This window comes from Engystomops pustulosus, unplaced genomic scaffold (assembly GCF_040894005.1).
Source record: "Engystomops pustulosus unplaced genomic scaffold, aEngPut4.maternal MAT_SCAFFOLD_447, whole genome shotgun sequence".
Lineage (NCBI taxonomy): Eukaryota > Metazoa > Chordata > Amphibia > Anura > Leptodactylidae > Engystomops > Engystomops pustulosus.
In genome coordinates this window covers 12,501-24,291 of record NW_027285326.1, presented here as the reverse complement: position 1 = coordinate 24,291, position 11,791 = coordinate 12,501, and positions in this window count along the sequence as shown.

The following is an 11,791-nucleotide window of genomic DNA, read 5'->3' as shown; positions in this document are numbered from 1 at the left end:
AAAGAACCGGAGAGAGGGCGACTCCGGCTTCTCGCTGCCGGGCGAGGACCACCGCAGGCGGCGGGGACGTCTGACAGGAGACGGCGCTGCGGCAGGCTTTAAAAGTGCATGGGGTTTTGGCTCGGCGAAAGTCGAAAAATTATGCGGTCGGAGCTGTCTGCCCCGGCCGGGAAGGCTCCACCGCCGGCGGCTGCCAACCCCTGGCTTGCCCGCTGGATGGCCTTTCGGAGGCTGCTGAAAAAGAACTGTCCAGGCGGGCACCTCTCGGAAGAACCGCAGACCAAAACGACCGGTAAAAATTTTGGGCGATCCGACCCGTAGTGCACTTCGGCGGCAGAGAAAAGCACAAAAATACCGGTCAGAGAAGGGGAGTTTGGTCGACTCTGCCAGGTTTTTGCACTAAGTCAGATCCGTAATGCCAGCGGACTGAGTCGCTCTTGCGTGCCGTGGTCCTGGAAGCCTGCTCGGACAGAGTGGTCCTTCGGTCCCGCGGGAAGGGCATTTCATGTTCCTCTGCGGGAGGTGGTCCATTTCTGCGGGAAATGGCGGAGCCCCTTCGCTGCAAGAGTGTGTAGGTCCCGCTCAACAGTCTACGTCCTTAACCATCGGGGACTTTGTAGATTTTGGTCAAGATCGCCCCCGCATGTCTAGCGGGAGGTCTCCGCGGCGGAGGCCGGAAAAGGTGCGAGGTGAGCGGCATGGTATGACTGGCTCGTGCCGCTCACTGCTACCCGGAGCGTGGCCGCCCTCCGGGTAAAAGGCTAGCCGGGCGAGTAGGTGGGATGACGGGCGCATAAGCAACGCCGTCCCCGCCGTACAAGGTGCCGGTGGCCTGGCGAACCACCGGCGTAAGGCTAGCCAAGGGCGTACCGCGGGCAGAGGGCGCATAAGCCACGCTCTCTCTCCATCCACCAGCACAAGCGAAAAATTTTCAAAGTGTGGAGAAACCGGCTTCCCGACCAGTTGCACTCTGCCTCTCGCTGCCGCCTCCTGAAGCGTCCTCGGTCACTCGGAGTATGGCAGATTTAAGAGCTCCGAATGGTGAAAAAAGAACCGGAGAGAGGGCGACTCCGGCTTCTCTCTGCCGGGCGAGGACCACCGCAGGCGGCGGGGACGTCTGACAGGAGACGGCGCTGGGGGCAGGCTTTAAAAGTGCAAGGGGTTTTGGCCTCGGCGAAAGTCGAAAAAATTATGCGGTCGGAGCTGTCTGCCCCGGCGGGAAGGCTCACCGCCGGCGGCTGCCAACCCTGGCTTGCCGCTGGATGGCCTTTCGGAGGCTGCTGAAAAAGAACTGTCAGGGCGGCACCTCTCGGAAGAACCGCAGACCAAAACGACCGGTAAAAATTTATGGCGATCCGACCCGTAGTGCACCTTCGGCGGCAGAGAAAAGCAACAAAAATACCGGTCAGAGAAGGGGAGTTTTGGTCGACTCTGCCAGGTTTTTGCACTAAGTCAGATCCGTAATGCCAGCGGGACCTGAGTCGCTCTTGCGTGCGTGGTCCTGGAAGCCTGCTCGGGACAGAGTGGTCCTTCGGGTCCCGCGGGAGGGGCATTTCATGTTCCTCTGCGGGAGGTGGTCCATTTTCTGCGGGAAATGGCGAGCCCCTTCGGCTGCAAGAGTGTGTAGGTCCCGCTCAACAGTCTACGTCCTTAACCATCGGGGACTTTGTAGATTTTGGTCAGATCGCCCCCGCATGTCCTAGCGGGAGGTCTCCGCGGCGGAGGCCGGAAAAGGTTGCGAGGTGAGCGGCATGGTATGACTGGCTCGTGCCGCTCACTGCTACCCGGAGCGTGGCGCCTCCGGGTAAAAGGCTAGCCGGGCGAGTAGGTGGGTTGACGGGCGCATAAGCCACGCCGTCCCCGCCGTACAAGGTGGCCGGTGGCCTGGCGAACCACCGGCGTAAGGCTAGCAAGGGCGTACCGCGGGGCAGAGGGCGCATAAGCCACGCTCTCTCTCCATCCCACCAGCACAAGCGAAAAATTTCAAAGTGTGGGAGAACCGGCTTCCCGGCCGGTGGCACTCTGCCTCTCGCTGCCGTCCTCCTGGAAGCGTCCTCGGTCACTCGGAGTACGGCAGATTTCAGACCTCCGGATTGGTGAAAAAGAAACCGGAGAGAGGGCGACTCCGGCTTCTCTCTGCCGGGCGAGGACCACCGCAGGCGGCGGGGGACGTCTGACAGGAGACGGGGCTGCGGGCAGGCTTTAAAAGTGCATGGGGTTTTTGGCCTCGGCAAAAGTCGAAAAAATTATGCGGTCGGAGCTGTCTGCCCCGGCCGGGGAAGGCTCACCGCCGGCGGCTGCCAACTCATGGCTTGCCCGCTGGATGGCCTTTCGGAGGCTTCTGAAAAAGAACTGTCAGGCGGCACCTCTCGGAAGAACCGCAGACCAAAACGACCGGTAAAATTTTGGGCGATCCGACCCGTAGTGCACCTTCGGCGGCAGAGAAAAGCAACAAAAATTACCGGTCAGAGAAGGGGAGTTTGGTCGACTCTGCCAGGTTTTTGCACTAAGTCAGATCCGTAATGCCAGCGGGACTGAGTCGCTTTTGCGTGCCGTGGTCCTGGAGGCCTGCTCGGACAGGGCGGTCCTTTCGGGTCCCGCGGGAAGGGCATTCATGTTCCTCTGCGGGAGGTGGTCCATTTTCTGCGGGAAATGGCGAGCCCTTCGGCTGCAAGAGTGTGTAGGTCCCGCTCAACAGTCTACGTCCTTAACCATCGGGGACTTTGTAGATTTTGTCAAGATCGCCCCCGCAGTCCTAGCGGGAGGTCTCCGCGGCGGAGGCCGGAAAAGGGTGCGAGGTGAGCGGCATGGTATGACTGGGCTCGTGCCGCTCACTGCTACCCGGAGCGTGGGCGCCCTCCGGGTAAAAGGCTAGCCGGGGCGAGCAGGTGGGTTGACGGGCGCATAAGCCACGCCGTCCCCGCCGTACAAGGTGCCGGTGGCCTGGCGAACCACCGGCGTAAGGCTAGACAGGGCGGACCGCGGGGCAGAGGGCGCATAAGCCACGCCGTCCCCGCTGTACAAGGTGCCGGTGGCCTGGCGAACCACCGGCGTAAGGCTAGCCAAGGGCGTACCGCGGGGCAGAGGGCGCATAAGCCACGCTCTCTCTCCATCCCACCAGAACAAGCGAAAAATTTTCAAAGTGTGGGAGAACCGGGGACCCGACCGGTGGCACTCTGCCTCTCGCTGCCGCCTCCTGGAAGCGTCCTCGGTCACTCGGTGTCGGCAGATTTCAGAGCTCCGGAATGGTGAAAAAGAAACCGGTGAGAGGGCGAAACCGGCTTCTCTCTGCCGGGCGAGGACCACCGCAGGCGGCAAGGACGTCTGCCAGGAGACGGCGCTGCGGCAGGCTTAAAAGTGCATGGGGTTTTGGCCCTCGGCGAAAGTCGAAAAAATTTGCGGTCGGAGCTGTCTGCCCCGGCCGGGGAAGGCTCACCGCCGGCGGCTGCCAACCCCTGGCTTGCCCGCTGGATGCCCCTTTCGGAAGGCTGCTGAAAAAGAACTGTCAGGCGGGCACCTCTCGAAGAACCGCAGACCAAAACGACCGGTAAAAATTTTGGGCGATCCGACCCTCAGTGCACCTTCGGCGGCAGAGAAAAGCAACAAAAACACCGGTCAAAGAAGGGAGGTTTTGGTCGACTCTGCCCTGGTTTTGCACAAGTCAGATCCGTAATGCCAGCGGGACTGAGTCGCTTTTGCGTGCCGTGGTCCTGGAGGCCTGCTCGGACAGAGCGGTCCTTCGGGTCCCGCGGGAAGGGGCATTTCATGTTCCTCTGCGGGAGGTGGTCCATTTTCTGCGGGGAAATGGGCGAGCCCCATCGGCTACAAGAGTGTGTAGGTCCCGCTCAACAGTCTACGTCCTTAACCATCGGGACTTTGTAGATTTTGGCAGAAATCGCCCCCCGCAGTCCTAGCGGGAGGTCTCCGCGGCGGAGGCCGGAGAGGGCGCGAGGTGAGCGGCATGGTATGACTGGGTTCGTGCCGCTCACTGGTACCCGGAGCGTGGCGCCCTCCGGGTAAAAGGCTAGCCGGGGCGAGTAGGTGGGTGACGGGCGCATAAGCCACGCCGTCCCCGCCGTACAAGGTGCCGGTGGCCTGGCGAACCACCGGCGTAAGGCCAGCCAGGGCGGACCGCGGGGCAGAGGGCGCATAAGCCACGCTCTCTCTCCATCCCACCAGAACAAGCGAAAATTTTCAAGTGTGGGAGAACCGGCGACCCGACCGGTGGCACTCTGCCTCTCGCTGCCGCCCTCCTGGAAGCGTCCTCGGTCACTCGGTGTCCGGCAGATTTCAGAGCTCCGGAATGGTGAAAAAAGAACCGGAGAGGGGGCGACTCGGCTTCTCTCTGCCGGGCGAGGACCACCGCAGGCGGCAAGGACGTCTGACAGGAGACGGCGCTGCGGGCAGGCTTTAAAAGTGCATGGGGTTTTGGCCTCGGCGAAAGTCCGAAAAAATTTTTGCGGTCGGAGCGTCTGCCCCGGCCGGGAAGGCTCACCGCCGGCGGCTGCCAACCCCTGGCTTGCCCGCTGGATGGCCTTTCGGAGGCTGCTGAAAAAGAACTGTCAGGCGGGCACCTCTCGGAAGAACCGCAGACCAAAACGACCGGTAAAAATTTTGGGCGATCCGACCCTCAGTGCACCTTCGGCGGCAAGAGAAAAGCATCAAAAATACCGGTCAAAGAAGCGAGGTTTTTGTCGACTCTGCCAGGTTTTTGCACAAAGTGTTGGCATCGTGCGGCGTCGCGCTTTGCCGTACCGTATCCCCAATGGAGCGGCGCCGGCGGGGTAGGCTAGCCAGTGGAGGTCGAGGCGGGAGGACGGGACGTAGCCAGCCGTTCTCCACAAGAAATTCCGGACGCGGAGACCCCTTCTCCGCCCTACGGTCCCCCAATGGGGTGGCGCCCGGCGGGTGAGGCTAGCCATGGGAGGACGGGACGTAAGCCAGGCCGTTCTCCACAAGAAATTCCGTACGCGGAGACCCCTTCTCCGCCCTACGGTCCCCAATGGGGTGGCGCCCGGCGGGTGAGGCTAGCCATGTGAGGTCGAGGGCGGGAGGACGGGACGTAAGCCAGGCCGTTCTCCACAAGTAAATTCCGGACGCGGAGACCCTTCTCCGCCCTACGGTCCCCAATGGGGTGGCGCCCGGCGGGTGAGGCTAGCCGTGTGAGGTCGAGGGCGGGAGGACGGGACGTAAGCCAGGCCGTTCTCCACAAGTAAATTCCGGACGCGGAGACCCCTTCTCCGCCCTACGGTCCCAATGGGTGGCGCCCCGGGGGTGAGCTAGCCATGTGAGGTCGAGGGCGGGAGGACGGGACGTAAGCCAGGCGTTCTCCACAAGTAAATTCCGGACGCGGAGAACCCCTTCTCCGCCTACGGTCCCAATGGGGTGGCTCCCGGCGGGTGAGGCTAGCCATGTGAGTCGAGGGCGGGAGGACGGGACGCAAGCCAGGCCGTTCTCCACAAACTCCCAGCGGTAGAGCCTCGGCTCTCCGCTCTTTGATCGATCTGACACAGCGCGATCCGGCGGGGCAGGGCACTTTGCTCGGTCAGGGGTATTGGCCCCGGCCGGTATGGTAAAGCGTTCCTTAGCCTCAGTCTTGGTCGCGCATCAATCCCCCGCTCCCGTGAGCGGCTGTGGTCCTCTGCCTAAGGTTGTGTAGCGCGGTGCCAGTGTGTCCTCGCACGGCCCCGCTCCTGCCACAGCGGTAGGACTCTCTGCTTCGGCTGAGGTTTGCTACGAAGCGTATGGAACGGGCGTACTCCACCGTACCGTGGGTGGGGGGCGGCGGCGGCGGCGGCAGCGTCCAGCGCGGAGCTCCGGCTCCCGCGGCAGCGCCTCGCCTAGTGTCCCTCGGGCAAGTCCAATCGCCCCCCGCCCGGTCGAGAGCGCAGACACCTCTGTGTCCACGGTTTATTTCCGCAGCACGAAAAGGGACGGCTCCCGCCTGCTCCTCGCGGCGGCGACGAGGCTAGACCCACCGTGGCGTATCCGCGGTAGGTAGCTCGTCGGTCGAGGAGCGGTTGCGGTCGAGTGGTCCCCAGTGTACCCTGTTAGCGCTGCCCCGCCTACGCCTGAAGAGCTGCGGACCGAGAAAAAGGTTCGCTCCGCTGCTGACGGCGAAGCGCGCGGCACGCCGCGGAAGAGGAGAGGGAGCGGTCGCCCCCGGGCGGCTCCCCTCCGAGTCCGGCAGAAGCAGAGATTGTAGCGGAGGGGGGGTTTCTAAATTCCCCGGGCCGTGTTATCCCAGCGGTAGCCTTGAAACTCTTCAACCGCAAGCACGATCGCACGTTCACAGCACCCGTCACTAGGAGCCGGGCCAGAGGCGGGCGGCAGACGAAACCGACATGAGCGCTTAAGGGTATTGCACCCCCGGCGCCCAGACCCTGGAAATTGAGTCTGCCCCCAAAGCCCACCCGCGTCCTCCTTGGCGCTCCCGGAGTACATGGTCGTAGATGGGCCATCGGTCGCTAATGCCAAACTGCGTCCCAGGGGTGCGTCCCCTCTGACCAACGCAGACCCCATCCCTCTCGCCAATCCGCGGATCCCCGCCAGGTCCCGAACAGGCTCGTCCTTTAGCGTTTCAAATGCGCCCTCCCCGCCATACGAGGGGTTGAGGACCGTAGCCTTCCCTTACGAGAGGCACCAGGGGTGCGCCTGCTCGAGGGCCCGGCCGTGGGCGTAACGCTTGGGCGCCCGGGGGAGTCGTAGACCATGGGAGACCAACACTCGCACACGAACGTTGCCCGTGCTTTTGTGGAAGAGAGCTTCTTGCGAGGGTTGTCGCTGCGGTGGCGCCCGGACAAACCCTATCCCTAAAACTTCTGGGGAATTGGCGTCTAAGCCTGCACCCTGCACGGTATCCCTGCACCCACGAAGGGGGCCGTGGAAGGCTTGGGGTCGCGCCGGCGAAACCGACCGGATGCCCGGGGTACTGAACCCCCGGGGTCCCACCCTGGAAATTGAGCCGTCCGACCCCGCCACGTCTTCCTAGTGCTCTCCTTGGCTCCCCCGCCTGTGGGCATCGTTAGGGGCTGCGGTCATCAGCGCCGGCTAAGCTTCGGCAACACGGCCGACCCACCCCTTCGGCGCCTGGGGGTGCCTGGTCCCAGTCCGGGCGTTCCGTAGGGGCGGCTATCCCTTACATGAGGGACTCGGTGCGTCCGCTCGGGCTGCGGGCTCCGGCTCCGACGCCGGGGAGCTGGTTTTGACCGCGGGCCTCCACGGGAACCGGCAGGGACCGACTAGGCGTCAAGCCGAAAATAACCCCGGCACCCTCTGCTTCCAAAGCGAGGGGACCTTTGGCCGAGCGGGGGCACCGGAAGCCGAACCGACCCAACCCCTCTTCCTACCCCAGGGCTGGGCTGACCAATCCCTGAATCGGGTCTAAAATGGAAGAAGGGGATTCGAGGGAAGGGGCTGGCGGAAGGCAGTTGCCCGACGGAGTAGGCGAAGGCCAGGGCCGTTTCCGAGTCCCGAGCAGAGGAGGGCGAACTCGGCTCTTCATCGACCGACGGCGAGGCGAGGGCGGTGGCTGCCGCGGGGAAAGACTCCATTGCTCGTCAGCGCGCTAGGAGCGGGCCGACTGGCTGCTCGGGGTATGGCATCCCCGGGGGCCCACCCTGGAAATCTTCGCTCCTCAGCCGCTGCAGGTTATAAGGTCCCGCCGCGCGTAAGCGCTCAACTCTCCGACCCACGGATGTCGAGCCCATGGTGAGCCGGCCGTTTCGTACGGGGAAAAGGGGTCCTCTGGCCCCACATCGATCGGGGGGTTTAGATCCGCGGAGGCACGCACCGCGAGGCGAATCGCTGCTTTTCCCCAAGAGGTTAACCTTCAAACCACCGAGTAGGTTCGGGGCAGGGCCGACAGTCTGCACTGGGGTATTGCATCCCTGGTGGGCGACCCTGAAATCTCTGCCCCTTTCCACTCTTTCGGTTGGGGCCTCTCGTCGGGGCGGAGCGTAAGTCGGCAAGCAGACGTGGGAAGAGGCTTCTTACCGGTGACACTCCCTTCGTGAGAGAGGCAGGTACTCGCCCCGGACCCCGGTCCAAATCTGCGCGGGCCGGCCGCCTCGGCCCTAGCCGAAGGCCGCTCCCGCGAAGCCAGGGAGCCGAAAAAATAACCCCGCACCCTCCGCGACTCGCGTGCTTCCAAAGCGAGGGGAACCTTTGGCCGAGCGGGGCACCCGAAGCCGAACCGACCCCAACCCCTCTTCTTACCCCAGGGCTGGGCTGACCAATCCCTGATCGGGTCCTAAAATGGAAGAAGGGGATTCGAGGGAAGGGGCTGGCGGAAGGCAGTTGCCCGACGGATAGGCGAAGGCCAGGCGTTTCCAAATCCCGAGCCAGAGGAGGGCGAACGACGTTCTTCATCGACCGACGGCGAGGCTAGGGCGAGGGCGGTGGCTGCCGCGGGAAGACTCCATTGCTTGCCAGCGTGCTAGGAGCGGGGCCGACAGGCTGCTCGGGGTATGGCATCCCCGGGGCCCCACCCTGGAAATCTTCGCTCCTCAGCCGCTGCAGGTTATAAGGTCCCCGCCGCGCGTAAGCGCTCAACTCCCCGACCCACGGACGTCCGAGCCCATGGTGAGCTGACAGTTTCGTACGGGAAAAGGGGTCCTCTGGCCCCACATCGATCGAGGGGGTGTAGATCCGCGGAGGCACGCACCGCGAGGCGAATCGCTGCTTTTCCCCAAGAGGTTAACCTTCAAACCACCGAGTAGGTTCGGGGCAGGGCCGCCTGTCTGCACTGGGGTATTGCATCCCTGGTGGGCGACCTGGAAATCTCTGCCCCTTTCCACTCTTTCGGTTGGGCCTCTCGTCGGGGCGAGCGTAAGTCGGCAAGCAGACGTGGGAAGAGGCTTCTACCGGTGACACTCCCTTCGTGAGAGAGGCAGGTACTCGCCCCGCACCCGGTCCAAATCTGCTCGGTCCGGCCGTCGTCGGCCCTAGCCGAAGGCCGCTCCCGCGAAGCCAGGCGATCCGAACCGAGGATCCGCGCGAGCCTTCTCCAAGCCTCTGCCGGGCGCTGGTGTGAAAGCGTAGCGACCCTGTTCGCCGAGCGATAGGAGCGGAGCACCGGTCCCGCAGGTTGAAAGCTGGGTAGCAGCGCCGTAGCTTCCCTCCCAGCCTTCCCCCGGACCTGGCGCCCGATCCCCTCCGCTCCTCTGTGCGTTGGCGGGCGGCGCTGCATGGGTACGTCGCGACGGCTCCTATCGTCTCTCTCGCTTAACAGTGTGGAGAGGTGGTGGTGAGCCGTCCGACACTCGAGGTGCTGAAGTTGAGCGTCCAATGCTTTCCTTCTATGCGCAGCTACAGAGCTTGCCGAGCTTCGGAGGTGCTGATGGAGGTGAGAGTCGAGCGCCACTTCTGGCTGAACTGAGTGGGGAAAGCCAGCGACTGCGAGAGGGAGGGAAGGAGGCTTTTTCGGGTCCTTGGAAGGGACCGAGAGCATCTTTCTTGGCCCCCCTGCCCTAAGCTCCATCCAATGTTGTCTGCGAGGTCTTCTCCGGCGGCGGAGAAGCGCTGCGGGTAGCAGCAGCAGCAACGAGCGTTCCCATTAGCTCACGGAGCCTGACTCCAAGAGTCCTACCCCTCAGAGCTCGGCTACCTGGTTGATCCTTGCCAGTAGTATATGCTTGTTTTAAAGATTAAGCCATGCCTGTCTAAGTACTGACTATTCTTTACGGTGAAACTGCGAATGGCTCATTAAATCAGTTATGGTTCCTTTGATCGTTCCGCATTGATGATGTGCTACTCGGATAACTGTGGCAATTCTAGAGCTAATACGTGCCCAAGAGCGCTGCCCTCCAGGAAGGCGTGCATTTATCAGACTTAAAACCAATCCGGGGAGCCCTGGTCCGCGGCGGGTCTCCGGGCCCGCTGCGGCGCCAGGCCCGTCCCTAGACTTGCGACTCTAGGTGACCTCGGGCCGATCGCACGTCCTCCGTGACGGCGACGATCTATTCAGGTTTCTGCCCTATCAACTGTCGATGGTATCTAACCCGCCTACCATGGTGACAACGGGTAACGGGGAATTAGGGTTCGGTTCCGGAGAGGGAGCCTGAGAAACGGCTACCACATCCAAGGAAGGCAGCAGGCGCGCAAATTTACCCACTCCCGACACGGGGAGGTAGTGACGAAAAATAACAATACAAGACTCTTCGAGGCCTTGTAATTGGAATGAGTACAATTTAAATCCTTTAACCAGGATCCATTGGAGGGCAAGTCTGTGCCAGCAGCCGCGGTAATTCCAGCTCCATAGCGTAAGTTAAAGTTGCTGCAGTTAAAAAGCTCGTAGTTGGATTTCGGGGAAGGGCTGGCGGTCCGCCGAGAGGCGAGCCTACCGCCAGTCCCGGACCCCATGTCTCTCGGGCGCCCCCGGGATGCGCTTCGCTGCGTGTCCCGGGGGCCCGAAGCGTTTACTTTGAAAAATTAGAGTGTTCAAAGCAGGCCGTCGCCTGAATATCGCAGCTAGGAATAATGGAACAGGACCTTGGTTCTATTTTGTTTGGTTTTGAGAACTAGGGCCATGATTGAGAGGGACGGCCGGGGGCACCCGTACTGTGCTGCTAGAGGTGAAATTCTTGGACCGGCGCAAGACGCCCGAGAGCGAAAGCATTTGCCAAGAATGTTTTCATTAATCAAGAACGAAAGTCGGAGGTTCGAAGACGATCAGATACCGTCGTAGTTCCGACCATAAACGATGCCGACCGGCGATCCGGCGGCGTTATTCCCATGACCCACTGCGCAGCCTCGGGAAACCAAGTTTTTGGGTTCCGGGGGAGTATGGTTGCAAAGCTGAAACTTAAAGGAATTGACGGAAGGGCACCACCAGGAGTGGAGCCTGCGGCTTAATTTGACTCAACACGGGGAACCTCACCCGGCCCGGACACGGAAAGGATTGACAGATTGATAGCTCTTTCTCGATTCTGTGGGTGGTGGTGCATGGCCGTTCTTAGTTGGTGGAGCGATTTGTCTGGTTAATTCCGATAACGAACGAGACTCCCGCATGCTAAATAGTTACGCGACCCCCCGCGGTCCGCGTTCAGCTTCTTAGAGGGACAAGTGGCGCTTAGCCACGCGAGATCGAGCAATAACAGGTCTGTGATGCCCTTAGATGTCCGGGGCAGCACGCGCGCTACACTGAACGGCTCAGCGTGTGTCTACCCTGCGCCGGCAGGCGCGGGTAAACCCGCTGAACCCCGTTCGTGATAGGGATCGGGGATTGCATTGTTCCCCATCAACGAGGAATTCCCAGTAAGTGGCGGGTCATTAGCTCGCGTTGATTAAGTCCCTGCCCTTTGTACACACCCGCCCGTCGCTACTACCGATTGGATGGTTTAGTGAGGTCTCGGATCGGCCCCCGCGGGGGACTCCTCGGAGCTCCTCTGCGGTGTTGCCCGAGAAGACGACCGAACTGTACTATCTAGAGGAAGTAAAAGTCGTAACAAGGTTTCCGTAGGTGAACCTGCGGAAGGATCATTACCGTCGAATGCATCGACAAACCCTCTCCCGTCCGGGCACGAAGCTTGGCGGCGACGAGCGGAGACGTCGACAGCATCAGCAGCGTTGAGCGAGCAACTCAGCGGCAGAGATGGAGGTGGGCGAGCCGGCAGAGCCAGCGGGTCCTTCCCGCCGGCAGAGCCAGCGGGTCCTTCCCCTGGCTTCTCCCCACCTCCGCTGAATCTCTCCGGCCCGACTCTGATGCCCTTGCGGGGCGAGAGCACTTCGATCCGGCCAGGGGGCCGTCGGAGCGATGCCCTGGGAGGAAGGAGGATTAGCTACCTCTCCT